The following is a 25,158-nucleotide window of genomic DNA, read 5'->3' as shown; positions in this document are numbered from 1 at the left end:
AAATCTCTTAAAGAATGTCAAGAAAACACAAAAAAAAACAGTTGACAGAAACTAATAAAAGTGTTCAAGACCTAAACATGAAAATAGAAGCAATAAAGAAAACAAAAACTGAGGGAATTCTAGAAATGGAAAATCTAAGTAGGTGAACAGGAACTACATATGCAAGCATGACCAACAGAATACAAGAGATGAAAGAGAGAATCTCAGCCATGAAGACATGATAGAAAAAAATAGATGCATCAGCCAAAGAAAATGTTAAACCTAAAAAATTTATGACACAAAACAAACAGGAAATCTGAGACAGTATGATAGGATCAAATATAAGAATAATAGTAATAGAAGAAGGAGAATTCCAGCTCAAAGGCCCAGAGAATATTTTCGACAAAATCATAGAAGAAAATTTCCCTAACCTTAAGAAGGACATGCTTATAAAGGTACAAGAAGCTTACAGAGCACCAAAAATATTGGACCAGAAAAAAAAAAGTCCCCTCACCACATAATAACCAAAACACTAAACATGCAGAACAAAGAAAGAATGTTTAAAGCTTCAATGGAAAAAAAGCCAAGCAACATAAAAAGGAAGACCTATTAGAATTATATCCAATTTCTCAATGGAGACTCTGAAAGCCAGAAGGGAAGGAACAGGTGTGCTGCAGACTCTAACAGATCACAGATGCCAGTCCAGATGACTATACCCAGCAAAACTTTCAATAACTATAGATGCAGAAAACAAGATATTCCACGACAAAGTCAAATTTAAACAATATCTATCCACAAAATCAGCCCTACAGAAAGTACTAGAAAGAAAATTCCATCCCAAGGAGGCTAACTACACCCATGAAAACACAGGAAATAATCTCACACAAGCAAAACAAAAGAAGGGAAGCATGCACATGCATACACACAAAACACACAGACACAGACACAGACACACACACACACACACACACACACACACACACACACACACACTACCAACTACAGCAAAATAACAGGAATTAACAAAGATTAGTCATTAATATATCTCAATTTCAATGGACTCAATTTCCAAATAAAAAGACACAGGCTAACAGAATAGATGCAAAAAACAGGATCCATTCTTCTGCTGCATAAAAGAAACACACCTCAGGCTAGAGAGATGGCTCAGTGGTCAAGAGCACTGGTTGTTCTTCCAGAGGTCTGGAGTTCAATTTCCAGCAACCACATGGTGGCTCACAACCATCTGCAATGAGATATGGTGCCTCTTCTGTCATGCAGACATACATAAGGACAGAGTACCACATACATAATAAATAAATCTGCTGGGCGGTGGTGGCGCACGCCTTTAATCCCAGCACTCAGGAGGCAGAGCCAGGTGGATCTCTGTGAGTTTGAGGCCAGCCTGGGCTACCAAGTGAGTTCCAGGAAAAGGCCCAAAGCTACACAGAGAAACCCTGTCTCAAAAAACCAAAAAAAAAATAATAATAATAATAAATAAATCTAAAAATAAAGAAAGAAAAAAAAGAACACACTTCAACACCCAAAATAGACATTAACTAAGAGTAAATGGTTGGAAAAAAAGATTTTCTATGCAAATGGACCCAAGAAGCAAGCTAGTATAGCCATTCTAATATCCAACAAAATAGACTTCCATCCAAAATTTATTAAAGAGATGGGGAAGGACACTCATCAAAGGAAAAATCTACCAAGATGATGTCTCAATTCTGAATATCTATGCCCCGAACACAAGGGCACCCACATTTGTAAGAAAAAGAAAAAAAGAAAGAAACATTGCTAAAACTTGAATCACTCACTGAACCCCACAAATTATCAGTGAGAGACCTCAATACCCCATGTTCACTAACAGACAGGTCATCTAGATAAAAGCCAAACAGAGAAATGCTGGCACTAAAAGAGATTATAAACCAAATGGATCTAGAAGAATCTACAGAACATTTCACCCAAACACAAAAGAATATACCTTCTCAGCATCTCACAGAACTTTTTCCAAAATTGACCACATACTTGGTCACAAAGCAAGTCTCAACATATACAAGAAAATTGAAATGACCCCCTGTATCCTATCAGATCACCACAGATAAAAGCTGGATTTCAATAGCAAAAACAACAGAAAGTCTAAAAACTCATGGGAAATGAACAACTCTCTACTGAATGACTACTGGGTCAAGGCAGAAATAAGAAAGAAATTAAATTAAATACCTTCTAGAATTCAATGAAACTGAATGCACAACACACCCAAATTATGAGACACAGTGCTAAGAGGAAAGTTCATAACTCTAAGTACCTTCATAAATTAATTGCAAAGATCTCATACTCACAAATTTACAGCACACTGGAAAGCTTTAGAATAAAAAAAAAACAAACATATTCAAGAGTAGATGTCAGGAAATAATCAAAATGAGGGCTGGAATCAATAAATTAGAAACAAAGAGTACAATATAAAGACTCAATGAAACAGAGAGTTACTCGAAAAACCAAAAAAGAAACAGAGAGTTGGTTATTGGAGAAAATCAACAAGATAGACAAACCCTTATCCAAACTAACTAAAAGGCAGAGAGAGAATAGCCATATTAACAAAATCAGAAAAAAAGGGGGACAAAACAACAGATACTGAGAAAATCCAAAGAATCATTAGGTCATATTTCAAAAACCTATACTCCACAGAATTAGAAAATCTAAAAGAAATAGATATTTTTCTTGATAAACACCACATGCCACATGCCAAAGTTAAATTAAGATCAGGTAAACTATTTAAATAAACATAAAACTCCTAAGGAAATAGAAGCAGTTATTAAAAGTTTTCAAAACCAAAAAGAGACCAGGAAACCAGGCCTTCAAAGAAGAGCTAATATCAATACTCTTCAATTTTTTTCATAAAATAGAAACAGAAGGAACATTGCCAAATTCATTTTATGAGGCCACTGTCACTGTGCTATCTAAACCACACAAAGACTCAACAAAGGAAGAGAACAGAACAATTTCCCTCATGAACATTGATGGAAAAATACTCAATAAATACTCAAAGACTGAATACAAGAACACATTTAAATAATCATCCACTATGATCAATAGGCTTAATCCCAGAGATGCAAAGATGGTTCAACATATGAAAATCTGTCAATATAATCCACCATATAAACAAACTGAAAGGAAAAAATCACATAATCATCTCTTTAGAAGCTAAAAAAGTCCTTGACAAAATCCAACACCCTTTCATGATAAAAGTCTTGGAGTGATCAAGGATACAAGGGGCATATTTCATGATAAAAGTCTTGGAGTGATCAAGGATACAAGGGGCATACCTAAATATAATAAAGGCAATATACAGCAAGCCTACAGCCAACATCAAATTAAATGAAGAGAAAAGTCAAAGCAATTTCACTAAACTCAGGAAAAGACAAGGTTGGCCACTCTCTTCACTTCTATTTAACATAATACTTGAAGTTCTAACCGGAGCAAAAAGAAAACTGAAAGGAGATCAAGGGGATACAAATTGAAAAGGAGTAACTCAAAGTATCACTATTTGTAGATGATATGATAGTATACATAAATGACCCCAACAATTCTACAAGGAACTCTTACAACTTATAACACCCTTAGTGAAGTGGTTAGATACAAGATTAACTCAAAAAAAATCAGTAGCCCTCATATATACAAATAACAAATGGACTGAGAAAGGAATCAGGGAAGCAACACCCTTCACAATAGGCACAAATAATATAAAATATTTCAATGTAACTCTAACCAAGCAAGTGAAAGACCTGTATGACAAGAAATTCAAGTCTTTGAAGAAAGAAACTGAAGAAGCTACCAGAAGATGGAAAGATCTGCCATGCTCATGGATACATAGAATCAACACAGCAAAAATGACCCTTCTACCAAAAGCAATCTACAGATTCAATGCAATCCCCATAAAAATCACAAAACCATTTCCTTATAGAAATGGAAAGTACAATATTAAACTTCACTATGTAAAAACAAAAAAATCCAGGATAGTTAAAGCCATCTTGAACAACAAAAGAATTTCCCGAGATATCACTATCCCTTATTTCAAGCTCTACAACAGAGACCCTCAGAAGTCACATAGCCCCTGATGGCAGCAGGTATCACAGACCTCAACACAGACCCTGGCTGCAAAAGGGCTTTGGACCCAGACATGGTCCCTACCACAGCTCAAGCCCAGAAGTCAACATTGCCCCACGTGGCATTGCAGGCCAATCCGATCTACATGGCCCCAACAGCAACATGGTCCTCGGGTACCAAGATGGCCTCAGGTGTATGCCCAGACCCTGGGCATCTGCACTGCCTTTGGCAGTTACCTGAGCCACACACATCGACATCGACCCTGGCTACAGTGGGACTATGGACCCAGACGTGGCCCTTGGCAGCAGTCTGGGCCCAGATGATTCCATGGCCATGGATAGCAGTGCAGGCCACTCAGGTCAGCATGGCCCTGATAATTACACATCCCTCAGACCCCAACATGGTCATAGGTGACAATCCAGAAGCCGGTCATCCTTGTGGCCTTTGGTGGGAATGCAGGCCACTAACATCAACACAGGTTCCAGTTGTGATAAACCACAGATACAGACATGGTCCTCGGCAGCCTCTCGGGGCCCAATGTCACCATGGCCCCAGTGATTGCACAGGCCATTCAGAACGGCATCACCCCCAATGTAAAGTGACCCTTAGACAAGAACATGGCCCCAGGTGATGGCCCAGTCCTCGTGTATCCACACGGCCTTCAATGGTACAAGGAACCACGAATATCCGCACAGGCCCTGGCTGCAGTAGGGCCATGAACACAAATATGGCCCCCAGCTGCAGCCCAGGCCAGGTCCAAATGCCTCTATGGCCCCAGGAGGCAGCCCAGTCTACCCTGATCTGTATGGTCCCAGCGGCAGCATGACTCTCTAGCACCAATATGGCCTCCTGTGTCGGCCTATATCCCAGGTATCTACACAGCCTTTGGTGGTAACAGGAGCCGCTGACATCAACACAGACTCTGGCTGCAGTAGGGCCATGGGCCCAGGCATGGTCCTTAGTTACAGCTCAGTCCTGGACATCTCCATGGCCCTGGATGGCAGTCCAGGTCGCTCAGATCAAGGGCCTGAAGTGAAATGGCCCTCAGGCGCCAACATGGCCACATATGGCAGCCCAAACCTGGCGTCCCCATGTCTTTCAGTGGTAATAGGAGCCATGGATATCAACACAGACAGCAGCTGCTGCAGAGCCGCAGATCCAGATATGGCCATGCAGCAGCCCAGGACCAGACATCACCATGGTCCCAGATGGCAAGCAGGCCTCCCATATCAGCCAGTTCCTCACCACCTTTGCCTCTAGAGATGCAACTCTCACCACAGGACATGAACCTTTCTGCCTCTCTCTCCCTTCCATGCCCCTCCATACATTTGCTCACCATAATGGTGCCCAACTACCCTCAGCTTCTTCCAGCCTTCCTAGGACAAACTACCCTGGGGCAGCATGTGTGAGCCCATTTCTCCCTCATGATGCCTCAAAGGGCAGTACCTAGTCCAATAGTCATCAGAAAGGCTTCTGCTGGAAGCTGATGGGAGCAGATATAGGGACCCACAGCCAAACATTACGTAGAGAGAAAGCCTAAATTGCAGATCTCCATAGGGGCCAGGGAACCTAACAGAATGAGGGAGGAAGAATTGATGGAGCCAGAGGAGCTAAGGATACCACGAGAATGAGGCCCACAGAATCAACTAATCAGGGCTCATAGGAGCTCACAGAGACTGAAGCAGAAACCACAGAGCCTGCTTGGGTCTGTGCTAGGTCTTTTACACATACATTATGATAGTTTAGCTTGGTGTTTTTGTGGGATTGGGTATGACTACTCTTTCACCTGCTCTTGGGACTGTTTTCCTCCTACTGGGTTACCTTGCTCAGCCCTCATCTGAGAGTTTGTGCCTAGTCTTACCGTGTCTTGTTGTGCACTGCTCTGTTGATATTCCTGGGAGGCCTGCTCTTTTCTGAAGGGCAATGGAGGAGTAGAAGATCTAGGGGAGGTGGGAAGAGGGAACTGGGAATAGTAGAGAGAGGGGAAACTGTGGTCAGGATGTATGGTATGAGAGAAGCATGAATTTTTTGAAAAAAATTTAATTAAAAAAAAGAACAACCTGAAACTCTGCTATTTACACCTACCTTTAAAAAGTCCTCTCATAATGACAAAGCAAATAATTTTAACAACAAAAAAGGAAAAAAATAGAAGAAACCCATTCCTGTAGAGTAACTATCATGTAGCCCTCATTTGAAAAGACATCCCACCCAAACTTGTCTCTGATTTTATGTAAACTATACCCTTGAGTGCCATAGTCAGCAACTATCATCTTTGTTTATTAAAGAAAAAGAATTGTTTACTATGTCCTAAGTTGTAAAAGGATGCAGAAATTCATTTGTAAGGCTAGTGAGAACATCCAAAAGTAACCCTGAGACATTTCTGACATTTACAATGCTACCACTACCACCATCAACAATTAAGATCAGATTTATGGGATATACAGTATTTCAAAGCAAGACCGTTCCCACTCATAGTAAGTGATGATACCACAGTTTCAGTGACCCCAAATGAACAAAAATGGAATAGCAGCCTCTGGAGATGCCAGCCACTGGGCTATGTTGGCATTCTCCAACATAGAAGAAAGTGAAAGTCCTAAGAGGAGGCATGAGAGTACCATATACCTTAGAACCACATCAACCATGAATGATGCATGCACCAACAAAGAGCAGGAGGGGTTCAACTTATGCATCACCAGCACCAGAGACTCATCTGAATAAATGACTTATATAGATGTAACTTTTGATGTTGCCAGTTACTTCTCAGAACACAGCTGTCTGTTGAATGGGTAGCCTTGTTAAATCCCCCACAGGAATTGTGGTTTGTTGAGATTTCAGCTCTCATGATTGTAAACTTCCTGTATCTTAGTCATAGGAATTTGAACCTTTCTAGATTTCAGAGTTCAAGATCATGGCATTTGGGATTGAGTCTTTCAGAATAATGACTAGCCCTGGGAAATACAAGAGCATTGAAGACATTCTGTAAACCAAGAGGGAAAGGAAAGGGAGGATGACAGGAACTCTTGAGAAATGGTCTCACATAGTCTTGGCTGGCCTCCAGCTTTCTGTGATGATGATTTTCTGTCTCCACCTCCTCAGTGCTGGAATATAGGCACACATCACAGTACCTGCCGGTGATCCCTACACTTGCAAGATGGAGGCAGAAGGGTCAGGAGTTTAAAGCCAATCTCAGCTACACAGGGAGTGTAAGGCCACCCTGAGTAACATGAGATACTGTCTCCAAAACAGAGGAGGAGGTGTCTTGGAATGCAGTCCATTTGGTAGTTTGCCTGGAATACACAAAGTCCTGGATTCAATCCCCAACACTGCATAAGCAGAGCATGTGTCTATAACCCAGCACTTAGGGGGTAGAAGCAATAAGATCAGAAGTGCAAGGTCATCCTTGTCAATGTGGTAGGGACCAGTCTGAGATACATGAAACCATATAAAAAAAAAACATAATAAAGACCAGTGTGTCTATATTCGAGTAACTGGTATTAAAATTGTGCTCACCTGAGGGGGAAGGCCTCTTTTTATTACATTCTTTGTTCCTTTCTAGACGAATTATCCAGGAAATAGGAAATATATCTTTGTAACCCCAGCAATGAAGGTGACCACTAACATACATGAAATGGATGAAGAAACCAACTCTGGCTTTCTTCTACCTCACTTGAGACCTTTTCTGCTGTCCCTTTTATATCAAACATAACTAATAGATGAAGAATGGGCCACTGTAATAATTTGCATAATAAATGTGCTTGACAAGAAACTGCATAACAGGTACCCACTGTTCTAAACCTAGGATATTTTGAGTCATTTACCAGAGCATAGGATATAAATAGAAGGAGGAGGGGTCCAAACAAACACTTCTGCCAAGTGTATCTGTAAATAGAAGGCTTAGAATATGCAATTGAATTTTCCTAATACTTAATTCTTCAGCATGTTGTCTTTAAATAATAAATATATACATTTCAGGCAAATACCTTCACCAAAGTTTAAAAAAAACTGATAGACAACCAAGCTTATTTAAACAGGCTAGTTAGAATTCTTGTCCTGATGGGTTAAGGGCTTTGTGTAGAATACACTGATTAAACGCAATTCATTTCATCACTGATACAAGATCTACAAGATGTGTTGTGCCCACATTGTGAGACCCCCAAGCAAGACTACCATAGAGCTGATAACTGATGCAAAACACACAGGAGTTTATTGATAACAAGCAAGCCCGGGCTTGGTCCGTGTCCAACACTTGACATAGTGGGTGGAGGAAGATGGCCCTGAGCTCTCAGAGTGAGGGGTATTTAAAGGGAAAAACCACAAGTGGCCACCTTTGTGTCATATGACTGAGTGAGGGTGTGTTACCTTTGAATTTACTGGTTGGGGGTTACAGTTATCATTTGGGGCAGGCCTGGACAAATCCCAGGCTCTGTCCTTGAGCTGCCATGGGGGCTGGCTGGCCATGCACATACTGACTGTGAGGGCTGATTCAGTGGCCCAGGCTCTGTCCTTGAGCTGCCATAAAGGCTGGCTGGCCTCATATGTTCACATTGACTCATGCATGTAGCTCTAAGTCGGTGAGGGTTCCCAAACAATAAACAACTGGCTGAACCTTGAGCAGTCAGAATATGTGCAGAAACAGAGCTACTGCAAGGACATCATAGCCCTCTCAGAAACTGCTTGCTCAAGTCTCAGGAAACTGAAATTGAGGCCTGATCTCTGAGAGAAGACTGACAGCCTGTTATGGCATCTGCTTGGTCCTTTCGTTTCTCCCCTTGAGTAGTGTATCATCTCCAATCTTGGAGATGTTTCTTTTTGGTAAAAGACTTTACCACCAAGGTAGTAGATCACTTTAGAGACTAATTGGATCAGGACATAAGAGTTTTCCCATTATCAACAGCAAAGTGAGCTTTCCCTTACTCAGTTTTTGCCATTTGCAGTGTGTCATGGGTTTGATTCAGGGGCTGATATTAGGATTCCAGCACCCTCAATTCAGTGGTACCCAGACAGGAATCTTCATTTAGTTAAGGCATCAATGACATAAGAGCCAACAGTGATTAGCAGAAGCACAAAGGCCAAAAGCCCTGTGATGGTTGACCAAGTTCCTTATCCTGAAGGAACTTGGAAATGAGAATGGGAACCAGTTATTACTTTATCTCAGGCTCCCTATGACAAGAAATTCCCTTTTTATCTAACATTCTGGGGGGGGGGGAGGGCAAAGTCTACTCTTCTGTAATTACTTCTTGCTGACATTGAGATATTGTTGTCAGAGCCTTGGAAAGCCAGAATGTTAGTCAAAGACAAGAAGGGAACGTTTTATTGACCAGCTGAAGAGATGGCATTTATATCGGCTGAACTGGTCCATATCAGCTGTCAGAAAGTTTAGGGCTCATTGGCTGTGGTGATATTTTATTTGTGCTGAAATGTGGTGATATTTTATTTGTATGTTAATAAATAAAGCATGCCTGGAGATCAAGGGGGAAAAGGCCAGCCATTTTTAAGTAAACATAGAAGTCAGGCAGTGGTAGCATACGCCCTTAATCTGACAAAATAATGTCAGTCTTTCCCAAGTTCCTCCCCCATAGGGAAAATTTCAAGTTATGGGCCCAGCAGCCAAGACTGATGCTGTCCTGACACCTGTCCTGCCAATGCTATGAAAACTACAGGAGCCTGGGATGGTGGCAATCTGGGTAACGGATAGTCTCTGTCATTTTTTCTTATCATTGTTCCATATCTTCTTTGGAGACCTTGGGAGTCATTGTTAGGAGCTGGGAGTCACTTGGCAGGCAGGGTCTCTGTGTGTTCAAGGACACACCAGGGAACAGCCAAGTGTGGTGACACATGCCTTTAATCCCAGGATCAACCATAGAGACCTGAAGGTCTGTACAGACAGGCAGTGACAAGAAAGTGAAGTAGCTGGGCTAAGAGCCAATGAGAGGACAGAACAGCAAGGCAATAAAGGCACAGGTAAGACAGGAAGTAGCTTCTTTTGGCAGATACAGAGCTGGAGAGGTAAGGTTTGTGGCTATCACTATTTCCCTGATCTCTAAGGCTTTCATTCCTATATTTGGTTCCATGTTTCTTATTTAATAAGACCATTTAGAAATTCATCTACAGTCAGCAAATGACACTTGGATGTGTCTGTCAGTCAAGTAGAAACCTGGTGAGACAGATATAAACTAGGAACAGGAGTTAAAATTCATGAATTTATTTGGAACTTTCAGATCCATAGTCTCAGTAATTGCAGTATTATCAATTTGCATTGAAATCCATACTGTAGAAAAAGCAGGTAACAGGTATCTGTAAAACAACACAAGTAGACTCATATTTTTAAGTCCTAGCAAAAGCTACAAATTATGTAAATGGGTTAAAAATCATGTACATTCTTTTCTATCTAGAGAGCCAGATTTAGATTGGACTGAAATGTCTTTTGGCCCAATGAAGAGCATCTGTAAGCCTATACTCAGAACCTGTTTATCTCTTTCTCTCTTTTAAAGAGACTTAGTGGCTTTAATTAATTAATGCATTGATCAATTAATTAATAAGGTGGCTGCAACCTTGTAAAAGACTCTGGTTGACTGATATTACTAAACTGACGAAGCTATAGCTAGCCCAGTCATCAATGCCATCAAAGATCTGAGAAGAATAAATTTTATTTAAGAGCAGACTTCCAAATCTATTAAAAAATGACAGAGACTATCCATTACCCAGACTGCCATCATCCCAGGCTCCTGTAGTCTTCATAGCATTGGCAGGACAGGAGTCAGGACAGCATCAGTCTTAGCTGCTGGGCCCATAACTTAAAATTTTCCCTATAGGGAAGGAACTTGGGAAAGACTGACATTATTTTGTCTATTTTGGGCCAAACCCCTGGCAGCAGGTGTTGCGTTGGGGCATCTTGCCCAGCGGTCAGTGTTATCCATAATTCAGGTGGCATCTTCTTATCATTGTTCCATATCTTCTTTGGAGACATTGGAAGTCATTGTTAAGAGCTGGGAGTCTCTGTTTGTTATAGTAAGCTTTTTATCAAATAATTTAAATGCCATATTCATCAGATCATTGACAGGTTTGAGGACCATTATCTATTAAATATATCTGAGCCAAACAAATCTAGAGCTAATCTTGAAAATATCTCTAAGTTATTGTTACCAATAACAATAACCAGGCCAATTTGTTATCCTGTAGATAGATTAGTCAAATGCACCTCTCAGGTTCTGTTTTTTCTTCTTATTTAAATAGCTTATAATTAAATAAGAGTTAACAGTTTATGCTTTAAACTAGTATCTGGATAGTTGGATGACTAGTATTAACTTGTATTCCTTAACACAGAGGACATGCAAACTCAGACATTCAAAACCAAACATACATGTAGCCACATTTTCTTTCATACCTACAGAGTAGACTATTTTTAAAACTATGAATCTTTGGAGTCCCAATGTAACAGCAGAATAACAAGAAAAAGAAATCTGAAACATGTTTTATTCTTTTATATATCTCAAGTCAATTATTTTTTCATTACTTAAGCCTTTTTATCCTCAGACCTTTATAACTTGCATTTACATACTTTCCTTCTTCCCAAAACATTTTTTTTATATTTTCATACCTAAAACCTTTACATCTTAGACCCTACATAAACTTTACTTATACTCAAATCTCACAACTTACTTAAAGTTCCACATTTTTATAACTCAAACTACTTCCTCAGACCCAAAATGTCACATACTCAAACTCTTACAACATGTTTAAGCCTTTAAATTTTTACATCTTAAACTGCTTCCTCAAACCAAAAAATCATTTATTCAAACTTTCATTCTCATATCTCAAGCCTTCATATTCTTATAAAAACATTACATCCTAAAACATCTTTTTTTATATTTAATGCATTGAGCTATCCTTTACTTGGAATTTGATAGTTTTTTTATCTTGATCAATAATAATTTGTAACCAGTTCTCTTAAATGATAGCAGGTATTTGTAACCCATTGAACTCAAAATAACCAAAATCCATGTATCTCTAACTGTTAATTCAACATTTTTCTTTTAAGCAGTACCAGGACAGAGAAGGGTTAACAAGGAAAGTTGCTGGCCAACAGAAAAGAGCTTGAAGTTGTCACAGTGAAGAACTTGGCTTAGGAGGGAAGGAAGGGGGATCGGTGGTCATAGAGTGTGTCCTTGGCTGCCAGTGTTGCTGAAAAAATGTTTGTGTTAGCTCCTCTGACTACAGTCAGATTCTTTGCTCAGTGTTCACAGTTTTTGTCAATTGCAGGCAGTCCCCATTGCCCTGTCCATAGCTCCTGTCTCCACCTGCCTATATGTACCGAGAGCATGTACCCCCACCCTCTGTGAGAGCAGCTGGCTGGCTGCAGGCCTGATAGCAAGAGAGCTACATAGGGAGGGAGTTGGCCCTTGGTATGCCTCTCTCTCCTTTTCTTCCAGGAAAACAAGGGAGGTTAGTAGACAGAAACAAATAACATTTACACAGACAATCCAAGTACCGGTGCATCAGCACTGAGATGATGGCCTCATTCACAGTACACAAGCTCCACGAGGCAGGAGCTACCTACCTGCTTATCTCAGTTCAGTCAGGAGGACCCAGTTCCCTCTATTATGGGCAGTGGCTCGCACATCCTTCCAGTGGGCTAGGCAAAGGTCTAGGGGAAAAGAAGGGGACCGTCCCATAGCGTCCGTCACAGTCAAATCAACAATGAGAACAATTAACACACTACACACAAGGGCACATGAAGAAACTTTGCCCCAGTGAGACAACCAACAAAGCTCCAAGAACAATGACAGCCTGATGTGCTCTGGGGGAGAGCGACCCTCTAGGCTCAATCATACCAAAAACCATCCAGACTCGAGGCTCGCTGTCCTTGATCAAATAGACATTGGATCTTCCACATCCCCATCAATCAGACATGCACCCGAGGCTTCTACATCCCCGTTGGGGGCTTCCACATCCCCGCCTCCAGAGGCCTGAACATCTCTTGAGACCCCTGTAATCCCGGCTCACCAATGCATCTGCTGGCTAGCTGCCATAGGCACTGTCCATTACTGGATCACACACAGACCTTAGCGCGCCTCAGAAAATGAACATACAGAGTCACACAGAGACAAGGACAAACAAAGACACACAGAAACTTAGCAGCCAGTTAGGAACCCCTTGGATCGGGGTATGGGGTTCACGGGGGATCCAGGACAAGCCCCCAAATGTTGTGGCCATATTGCAAGACCCCCGAGCAAGACCACCACAGAGCCAATAACTGATGCAAAACACACAGGGGTTTATTGATAACAAGCAAGCCCAGGTTTGGTCTGTGTCCAACACTTGACAAAGTGGGTGGAGGAAGATGGCCCTGAGCTCTCAGAGTGAGGGGTATTTAAAGGGAAAAAAACCGCAAGTGACCACCTTTGTGTCATATGATTGAGTGAGGGTGTGTTACCTTTGAATTTACTTGTTGGGGGTTACAGTTATCATTTTGGGGCAGGCCTGGACTCTGTCCTTGAGCTGCCATGGGAGCTACTGCAAGGACTATGTCGTAGCCCTCTTAGAAACTGCTTGCTCAAGTCTCAGGAAACTGAAATTGAGGCCTGATCTCTGAGAGAAGACTGACAGCCTGTTATGACATCTATTTTGGTCCTTTCAGATACTTAGCTCATATGTTTTTGCAAATTACTAGAAATACCAAATTCCCAGTGGCAAGCTATGAAATTAGGTAACATAAGACAAAAATTCTGAGAGCACATTAAACAAACACACCTCCAGCAAATGTCCCTACCCCTCCTTATGCAAAGGGATGCATCTTGTCTTCACAGTAACTTGAAACTCTCATGTTCAACATTGTAAATAATCTAACTCACTAGCTTTGTTGGACTGTATTTCCTGCTCATTCAATCCTCTCTTATAACAAAGTAAGACAGTACTGTCCCAATAACCAAAGAGGGGTTGGCAAGGTAGAGGAAATATTGATGTGATACATAATGGCTGGCTATAGATAGTACTAACAACTTAGGGATGAGAACAGTTCTGTCAGAAAAATCTATTGTGTGTATGTGATGGTTCATCATCATTGTCAGCTTAACTGGATTTGAAATGACCTAGGAGACATACCTCTGGGTGGTCTGTGAGGGCACTTTCAATGATATTTAACTGAGGAGAGAAGACCCACCTTGAATGAGGTTGGCACCATTCCCTGGCCCTGGATTCAATAAAAAGGAGAAAATGAGTGGAGCCCCAGCACTCACCATTCCCTGCCTCCAGACTACCCGTGCAATGTGACCAGCTCCTCCCACCATGTCTTCCTCACCATGATGACTATACTTTCCGACTGTGAGCCAAAGTAGACCTTTCCTTCCCTGAGTTGCTTCTGGTAAGGGGTGGGTTCCAGGGACAAGAAGAGTAACTATTCATGTTATCCTATTCTTTTCTAGGTGTGTGTGTGTGCGTGTGTGTGTGTGTGTGTGTGTGTGTGTGTGTGCGTGTGTGTGTGTGTGTGTGTGTGCTGCATTCACATGAGTGTGCAGATGCATGGAAAGCCAAAGCAGGGCCTCAAATATCTTCTATCATTCTCAACCCTATTGTCTTCCGACTCTATAGGCTCTCTCATTGAACTAGAGGCTTGCCACGTCAGCTTGGCTAGCCTGCCAGTGAGCTCTCAGAATCCTGCTGTCTCTAACACTAATGCAGGTGTCACAGGGTACACAGTCCTGCCTGGCTTTTTATGTGGGTGGTAGGGATTTGAACTCAATTGTTCATGCTTTCAGAAAGTGCTCTTACCCACTGTGGTGGTTTGAAAGAAAATGGCCCCCTGATGGGAGTGGCATTATTAAGAGGTGTGTCTTTGTTGGAGTAGGTATGGCCTTGTAGGAAGAAGTGTGTCACTGTGGAGACAGGCTTTGAGGTCCCCTGTTCTTAGAATATTCCCAATGTAACAGTCCACTTTCTGTTGTCATCTGATAAATATTTAGCCAGCAACTTGTCTGCTTGCACACTGTTGTGCTTCCTGCCATAATGATAATGGACTGAACCTCTGAACTGTAAGCCACCTCAATTAAATGTTTTCCTTTATGAATTGCCATCATCATGGTATCTCTTCACAGCAATAGAAACCATAACTAAGACACCCACTAACCCAATCTCTTCGATGCTGAATTCATTTTTCTAATAAACAGAATCCTTCAGTTATTTTTTTTTAATTGTGACTTTAGTTTTGATCACTTTCTCCAACAAACAAACAAGAAAGTTTCTAAACACCTCTGTCTAGGCCAATATGTCTATTCAGTATTATTGCTTTTTTACATATCCCTGGATATTTGGAGGTTCTTTTCAGATGTGTTCCCTACCTGGGCTTTGTTGCCCACATCTAATCTTCTCCAACCCCCATACTTCTGTTTTGTCCGCAGGACCCTGTACACACTACTTGTCGCATTTGTGAACTGGTCAGAAGTTCAACTGCTGCTTCTCCTCTGCCATGCTCTGGTGTGTGGGGCTTCGTTCCCATCCAGGCACACTAGTTCTTACCTCACTCGACTGAACTTCCCTACAGTCCATGGCCACTCAAAGGTAACAGTCTGCTTAAGATTCTCAACTGCAGAGACTGCAGATTATTTAGACAAGAAATTCATTTTGATACATACCTTAAAACCTGAAACAGGTTTCAAATACCAAAGAGTAGGGAGCTGATACATACTGTGGGAGTATGTCAGTCATCACTGTGACAATATGCTTGAAATAACCTAAAAGAAAGGAGACTAGAGAGATGGCTCAGTAAGTAAGAATACATACTACTGTTTTAGAAGATCAGAGTTTCATTGTAAGCATCCATACCAGGCAACCCAAAATTACCTATAGCTCCAGGGGATCGAGATGCCCTTTCCTGGCTACCTCAAGTACTTATACTTAAATGCATATACGCTCATACATACACATACACAAATTTAAATAAATTTTGAAAAGAAAAATCTGTTTGGCTCATGATTTCAAACATTTTGTTCTAGGTTGTTTGACCTGGTTGCTTGAAGCCTGTGATGGAAAGGACAGGAGCATGTGGCAGAGGAAGACTGCTATGTCACGGCAGCTAGAAAGCAAAGATAGAAAGAAAGAGCCAGATATCTGGCCTCCCTCAAGGGTACAACCTCAATGCTCTGACTCTTTTCCACTCCACTTCTTTCCAGCTTCTTAAAGACTCCACTATCAGCCAGTAGCCCAGCCAAGTGAAGACAAACTCTTCACCACATGTGCCCTAAAATTCCACAGGACACTCAGATGAGCCTAGCTTAGCAGCCACAGCACCTGCACACCAGCCACCTGCTCCACATTGAAATCACCAGTCCTGCTGTCTGTGTGCTCCGCTCTCCCTATTATATTAACTCTAGGGAGGCTGGAACTCTAGTGAGGAAGAAGGCCAGAAGGAAGAGACCACTGCAGAGGACAGGACCCGTATATTGAAAAGAATCGTAGATCACTAAAACAAACATTTATAATTAAAAACACACTAAGCACGTGTCTTAGTGAGAGTTACTATTGCAGTGATAAAACACCATGATAAAAGCAACTTGGGGAGGAAAGGGCTTATTGGATTTACATCATAGACCATCACTGAAGAAAGTCAGAACAGGAACTCAAGTAGGTCAGGGAGGGATCTGGAGGCAGGAGCTGATGCAGAAGCCATGGAGGAATGATGCTTACTGTCGTGTTCCCCATGGCTTGCTCAGGGATAGCATCACCCACCATGGGCTGTGCCCTCCCCTATTCATCAATAATTGAGAAAATGCCTTACAGTTGGATCTCATGGAGGCATTTCCTCAGCTGAGTCTCCTTCTCAGATGACTTTAGTTTATGTCACGTTGACATAAAACTATCCAGCGTAGCACAGAAAATTTATAGAATAGCTTTTAATTCCTTTATACCCACTCTTAGCAGTCTCAAGGCTATGGAAACAGGCTCTATTTGTTTGAATGAAAAATGTCCCCAGTTCATTCACGTATCTAAAGATGGTGACACTGCTCAGGGAGGTTATTGACTCCTTAGGAGGCACAGCCTTACCAGAGGAACTGCATCACTGGAAAGCAGACTTTGAGGGATTATAACTTTATCCCACTTCCTGCTTCCTGTGTGCAGGTGACAATGTGAACAGCCAGCCTCCTGCTCCTGCCGCCATGCTGCCTCGTTCCCACCACGATGGACTCTATGCCTCTGGAATTGGAATCCAAATTAAATTATTTCTTCCTTAAGTTGTATTTGGTCATGGTCTTTTATCATAGTAACAGAAAAGTCACTAATATACAGGGCCTCAGTCTAGCCAGCTGTGTAAGAGGTACAGCAGACACACAGGGCCTTCTGATTGTTGGATGAGGTACATATACACAGAAATTAATCACTGTCCAGCCCAGAAGATGTACAAAGCTGCTTCTCACTACGTTAAAATTTAAGCTACTTTCAACTCTCCCATATCCATAAAATTTAGAATTCTTTCTTGGAGGAGCAGGCAGTGTTCTCATAAGGACTTTTCTTTTTAAGTTAGTGTGTGCATGCAGGTGTGTACATGTGTTGGTGTGCATGAGCCTGGGTGTGCAACTGTGGAAGTTAAAGGTCAACATTAGGTGTCTTCCTCCATTTGTTTCCATGTTTTTTTATTTTTGTTTTTGTTTTGTGTTTTGTTGTCATTTTGTTTTGTTTTGTTTTTGACAGGATCTCTCATTGAACCTGGAGCTTATCAATGGTCTAGACTGAGCGGCCCTCCTGTCTCTGCCCCAAGTGCTAGAGTTACACACTACCACACTAAGTGTTTTATGTGAGGACTGGGGATCTGAACTCAGGCCCCACATTTACTTGGCAAGCGCTTTGCCCACTGAGCCGCCTCCTCTGCTGTTTGGATTTTAACCCTTTCTTATCATCTGCTGCTCTGATAACTTCAGTTCTATTTACTATACGAACATAGATGTGATTTTTGTATAGAATCTGTTATAGTGAGAACTTCCCCATAGCCCAGCATAACTTTGTTTACTGTATCACAAATCAGGCTGTAAGTAGGGGAGTGGGGAGGCAAGACAGGCCTGGAAGAAACACCTCAATGATGATGTTTGTTTTAAAATGGTCTCATAACAAATGGACAATCAGCTTCCCTTGTTTGATATCATTTCTGCATTCAGGAAACTAAAATAACAATGGCATCCAAGTCTCTATTCCCTGATCTCCATGAATTGTCATCAATGTACACATATGTATATTTGCCACCTCTCTGTACTGTGTTTGGAATATTTGTTTAACTAGGCAAAGATGTGTTACATTTGTTTATGCTGTATTTGTTTAACTATGTAAAGATGTGTTGCATTTGTGTTAATTAAATAAAATTAACCTGGTCTCAGAGAGATGGGGTTAGCAACTAGTTGACAGGAAGTAGCAGGCAGGAGCGTAGCTGGGATTTGTAGTTGGGGCAGCGAGGAAGGAGAGAGGCTTCCTGACACCAGCAAAGAGAAAAGGTAGCCAGTTGCTACTCTAACTCTCTGAGCCCTGTGGGGGAACAGGATTCCCTCAGGCTGAGGGGAGGGGGGTACTAAGTACAGCCACTGTGAGGAAAGTAAACACACCCTCCAGAGGTCTCAGAAGTGTTAGGTTTATAACAGCACCAGCCTGAGACCAGAAGACAGGCATCAAAGATGACATTTCAAACATCATTGTTTCAGTGTCAGCTCACAAGTGTTTTGATAAGAATAAAATGCAAACCTTCACTCATTTCAGAGCAAACACTGAACAACTAAATGATTTACATGATGACAGCAGAGGTGAAATCCACGTGCTTCATGATCTTTTCTCCAACTCTAACTTCTGGAATTGAACTACAGTATTCCTAGGTTTTCCATATCCCATGTGAGCACACACAAAATAATATTTCAAAATGACCTTTCAAATCATAAGACTGGGTGTCTGTATATGAGACAATTATATATATATATAGTGAATTACTTTAATTGCAAAAATTCATAAAAATGAACTGCCACACAAATAAGTCTTGAAAGTTCTTCGATATAAATTGTTAGTAAATGCCAAATGAAGCAAAGACATTTTCATTGTCAACAAAATCTCCTGCCTTTGAAAGTTAGAATGTGTCATTTCAATTAAAGGGGAGGGAGGGAAGGGGAGGAGGAGGAAAAAGGAAGGGGAAGGATGCAGGGAGGGAGAAAAAGCACAGCTTCCCCCTCAGATGCCAGAGTGTCGAAGGGCTAACTCAAGCAGCACAGAGGGCTGTGCTAATGAACCATGGAAATGAACACATCTTTAAGAAAACTCCAAAGTGGCTTTGGGATTGAATTTAAGAAGTAAAATACATGCCTGGTTTTTGTGTGTTATTTCTGTTTGGTTGGTTGGTTGGTTTACTAAATCAGAATATTTACCATTGCTGAGGGAAGCTGTTGAGTTCAGGGCACTGTTCTACCTCCACACATGGGAAAGTGTCCCTGCTAACTCCAGAGATTGGACATCAGTAATGCAGCATTGCAACTCAAGCAACAGATGTCCACTTTTGAACAGAAAGAGATGTATTCGATGTCAGCCAATCAACCGATGAATGTAGATTCACAGTTTACTTTTCAGACATGATCCTTCTAGAACATGCTCTTTGGTGAGATCCATTGTCCCAAATGAGGAATTCTTAAGCAGACATTTCTAAAGCAGACAGTATCTGAGACCAGCTGGTTCATGGTACCATGAACCCCTTGTCATCTTCTACAGACTGCTCCAGAGCTTCCAAAAAATTCTTTTTATCAAGTACAAGCTTAAGTAATTTAAGAAAACTACAATTGTTTATTCCAGACTTCTTTCTTCTTGTTAATAAAGAGCTTCAACAAGAAAAGTCTCTACCCCATGGTGCTTCAGTTGGAATACATTTACAAAATTAACTTGAAAAAATTGGAGTTGATTAGTTCCATTAGCTATTCTGTCAACAAACGCAACTCATCTAATCAGTCATAATTAACGCTGATGTTTGATGAGAGACTCACACAAGGGAAGCTGGTAGACATGCTGAACTGGCCCTCCAGGGATCTGGGTAAGATTGGCTCTTTAGCTTCAAGTCGGAAAAGGAGAGTGTGTGTTTGCTTTAGCCAAGTTGGCAAAAGAAATGCATGCCCAGCCACTCATGGGTATGGGATTGTTTTGTGCATATTTAGCAAACTTGGCAGGCAGACTTTAGTTTTCTCCAGGAACATGGTCTAAATTCTAGAATCCTGGCACTTCAATGAAGTCAAATGCCAACCTAACCTGTGCTTCTGATTTAGGCTCCTCAGTCCAAGAACATTAGAGAGCATCATTCATCAAGGGCAGCAATAATTAAATTACTGTGTTTACATGGCTTAATACAATCCATTAGATAATAGAAGAGAGGCAGAGCTCATCACTGGGTCATGCCAGACATCACCCAGACTAGCAAGGTGGAAGCTTCTGGAACAAACAGTGTGCTGTGCACAGAGGTGTATCATCCGCATGAAGCATCCTCTGCTCCCCACAACTCATTTTCCACCAAGAACAAAGGCCACCTTTTACTTTTTTCAGATCTGTTATTTTAAAAAACAGACAGCATTTGGATTGCTGTTGTCATTTGTTTGCTTTTGTGGGTATGTGATGTATGTGTGTGGGTATTTCACAGGTGTGGGGGCACATGTGTGAAAAATGTACCTGTGTGCATCATGCATGTGGGAGCTGCAGGTTGACATCATGTCTTCCTTAATAGCACTGCACCTTATACATTGATTCTGGACCTCTCACTCGAGCCCAAAACTCACCAGTTCAACTAGAAGAGACAGCCAGATCAATCTGGGGATTCCTTGCCTTTACCTCCTGTGTGTCTCCAGCCTGGCATTCATATGGGAACTAAGGACTCATACTCTGGTTCTTACATTTTTATGACAAGTTCTTTGACCCACTGAGCCATCTCCCCAATCCCTGTTTGTTTTTTAATTATGGAAATAGTCTTTAGTTGTCCTGGATATAAAAGAGGAAGTCAGAGGTGGTGTCATAATTAGCACCAAGGATCCCCCAGATTCTGCTCCCCAGATGGACTCTCCCTCTTATTATATTTTCCATACTTTCTTCACAGCTGCATAGTTCACAATGACCTTCAAAAACATAGATCTCCATTCAAAATCTTCTTCCTCTATTCCCTTCCTTTGCTTCCTTTTTTATGTCTGGCCCCACCCTATCTCTTTCTTTTTTGTAAGGTCAGGCTCTGCTGCTCAGGTAGCTCTGAATTTCTGGGTGAACTTATGATCCTCCTACTTCACCCCAGCAAGCACCTGGGTCTAGAAGCCTGCACCATCACTCCTGGCTTTCAATGATTTTCATTTTTAATCCGTAATGACTTAATGTATTGTTTTTCAAAGAAAGTTACAATAACTTTATACAATCACTTGTGTGGAGATTTTGGACTGTCTGCCCTGCTTCTGTTCTCTCATCCCTTTCAAACAAAGCTACATTTCATCCAGACCTTTTACATTCTAAACGAAAGAGAAGTTTATCTGGGTTCCTGCCTCAGATTCTCAGGCAGCAAGATTGTAAATTTATGGCGTCTGGCTATTAGCATATTTCTTGATCCTTGGGCTCTGACTTCTGCTATCTTTTCTCTACCAGAATCATCTTCCCACAGCCTCTCCTCCTTAAACCAAACACTCTTCATTCAACATCTACTAGAACATCTGACTAAGTTGACAATCCATGATTCATCCTCTTCCTCCCCTAAGAACTCATAGTATGCCATTTCTCTGGATGTTCCTAGCAGCCTCTGAGGTTTCCTCTCCTCTGCCTCATAAATATGAATTTGCCCTTCACCCTTTCTGTGTCCCTTCAACCCCTTATTCACTCTCCCTTTAGATTACCATTCTACTTCTATGTGAACTGTTAAAACTAAGCTCATTGGTGTGGTGTGGACAGTAACATCCAGGTTATCACTGAAACAAAGGCTGATGTGTACATTGCTCCAGCCAGGAGAATGCAGGCAGTAACATTCAGAAGTGTCAATGCTATTTAACAGTAACTAATTTTAAGTCATATTTTTATATTAAACCAAACAAAAACAAATACCAAGGTGTATGCTTAAGTTTTTTTAACTGAATATCAAGCTCAGTTGAAAAACAAAAAAGTAAATGTTTGTAAAACAAACACATGTGTATGAAAGAGTAAATTACAAAACTAAAATCAATGTTTACAAGAAGCATAAATTTTTCAATGAAATTAACCCTGTCTGCCCCAACTCTCTCCTCTCCAAATAACAGCTTCAGATTTTTGTAACTTCACAAGCAATTCATTATGACCTTGCCCAGGCGTCTTAAAGTCTGTATTGAAAACTGGGTTCAAGCCTCTTCCCAAACCTGCTTCATTCCTAAGGATGGCATCTCTGTGACTACTTCCGTGCATCTGATAGTGGCTCTATCTGAAAATCCTGTATCATTGTGGTTCTTCTTTCTCTTGATTGATGTGTTCAAGCAGTTGCTAAGCTACCTCATGTTTACCCTTTCTTCCATTTTCTTGTGTCCTTATTATCTTGATTATCTGTCATCTAGTTCCCACTTCATCATTTTTAAATTTTTCTTATTGTATTTATTTATTTGTTTTGACGGAGGCTCTCATGTCATGGCATATGTGTGGAGACCAAAGGACAATTTGCAGGACTCAGTGCTCTTCTTCTACCATGTGGGTTCCAGGTGTTGAATCAAGTCAGAAAACTTGGCAATAGGCACCTTTACTCGCTGAGACATCTCCCAGACTCAAGATCCTACTTACTTTTGCTTAGAGTATTCTAATTGTGTCTGGAGGGATATTCTTGTCAACTTGGTTGAATTAGAATCATGTAGGAGCTTAGTGAAGCACCTCTCTGAGTGAATCCAGGAATCTGATGGATGGAGGAAACCTCTCTAGACATGATTAGATATGAGATCTCTGTTATCGTCAATGCTTAATATGATGACATTATCAAAAAATGGTAAACAGTAGGAGTGGGGTTCTAGTTAGAGAAAGTGGATCACTGAGGCCATTTCCTTCTTGTTCTGTCTTGCCTTAGACTATTAGCCTTTTCTCTGCTCTCAACCTACCATTAAGAAGATCCTCTGCCACATGGTCCCACCATGAGGTTTTTCCTTACCACAACCCAGAAGCAAAGAGCCAAGTGCCATAAACTGAGCCCTCTAGAACTATGAGCCAAAAGAAATACTTTCTCCTTAAATTGGTTCTGTCACGCATTTGATCATGGCAACAAAAATTAATTAAAAAATAATCACATTGGTTACTTTCCTCCTGCTGTGACAAAAAGTGTGACAGATGCAGCTTAAGGAAGGAAGGTTTATTTGGCTCATGGTCTGAGGGCGACCATCATATGGGAAAGGTACACCATCAGGAGCATCAGGAGTTGCACTGTGTCTGCACTCAGGAAACAGAGACCAAACAGTGCTTGTTCTAGTATACTTTCTATTGTTGTGATAGAACACTCTCACCAAAAGCATCTTGGGGAGGAAGGGGCTTATTTGGCTTACATGTCCCAAATACACTAAATCACTGAGTAAAAGCAAGGCAGGAACCCAAGCAAAGGCCATGAAAGAATGTTGCTACTTGGCTTGCTTTATTATACTCAGGACCACCTGTCCAGAGATGACACTGTCCAGAGTGGGCTGGGCCCTCCTCCATCAATCACTAATCAAACAAGCACCCATGAAAATGTCCCATAGACATGTCTACAAGGCAATCTGATGGAGGCCCCAGTTGAGGTTCCCTCCTTCTAGATGGCCTGAGCTCGTGTTGAGTTGACAAAAAACTAACCTCAACAGTGGTGGTTCCCAGTAGTTTCCTCTTTTTCCCGTTTTTTAGTTCAGTCTCACACTTCAGCCCATGAAAAGGCACTGCCCATGATCAAGGTTCCCAGCAAAACCTCAGGAGCATTCTCCAAATACACCTAAATGTGTGTCTCCTAGTTAATACCGAATCTAGCCAGGTTGGCAATGATTAGCCATCACAACATCCTATTGTTTTATATCCACATAAATTAGACATAATTTTGTCATCTTCATCATCTCATAAGCTTCCCCTGATTCCCAACATCTAAGGCAATAAGATAGAATTCTTCAGCCTGGTAAACACAATCTTACTGTCCTCTGCTTCTAATCTGCAAAGTTCTTTAGGTGCTCACAAAAAATTATTATTGGAGTCTTGTGTTGATATTAAAATTTTCCTATGTATAAAGGGAAAAGTGATGATCCAGGCCATTAATCACAAGAACATCTCAGTGGGTAAAGTTTGCATCTGAAGTCTGCTCTAGCAATTCCAAGAGAAGGTCCTCCCTCCCGGGGCTGGCATATGTTAAGTGGGTTCCATCATCTGCTGCAGAGGCAAAGGCTTAACTCTGTCCAGTGCCCTCTGTCTCTGTGTTATGCACTGCCAGCTCTTTTGGGCCCCATGGATTTCCATGTATGTGCATGTTTTTTGTTTGTTGTTTTTGTTTGTTTGTTTTGGGTTTTTTGTTTGTTTTTTGTTTTGTTTTGTTTTTCGAGACTGGGTTTCTCTATGTAGCCTTGTGCCTTTCCTGGAACTCACTCTGTAGCCCAGGCTGGCCTCAAACTCACAGAGATCTGCCTGCCTCTGCCTCCCGAGTGCTGGGACTAAAGGCGTGCGCCACCACCGCCTGGCTTATGTGCATGTTTTTGCCTCCCTGTAATCTCAGCAGGAGCCAATGAACCTAAGATATTACACTGTAATTTTCTCAGATATTTGCCTTCAGGGTGAGTCCTGAGATGCTGCCATGAGCTAGGGAAAATCTGTGATCTAATTTAGAAGCAGTGACCATGCTGTCTTCTCTCAGACTTTGCTGGGGTCACAACTCTTCTTTGAGGAAGGTTTTCTTTCAATCTCTCAATGGTGTTTTGTTGGTTTTGTTTTGTAGTTTGTTTGTTTCTTCCACTTTACCATTACCAGATTCACTTAGCAAAGGCAGAAAATAAGAACACTGCTCTTCAGCTGTCACTCTGGTAAAATGCCACAGTGCACAGTGACTTCACTTTAATCTCTCCGATTCTCCTCTAGAAAGACCCTTGTGCCCTCTCTGGCTTT

This window comes from Peromyscus eremicus, chromosome 6 (assembly GCF_949786415.1).
Source record: "Peromyscus eremicus chromosome 6, PerEre_H2_v1, whole genome shotgun sequence".
Classification (NCBI taxonomy): Eukaryota; Metazoa; Chordata; class Mammalia; order Rodentia; family Cricetidae; genus Peromyscus; species Peromyscus eremicus.
This window is presented reverse-complemented; position numbering follows the sequence as displayed.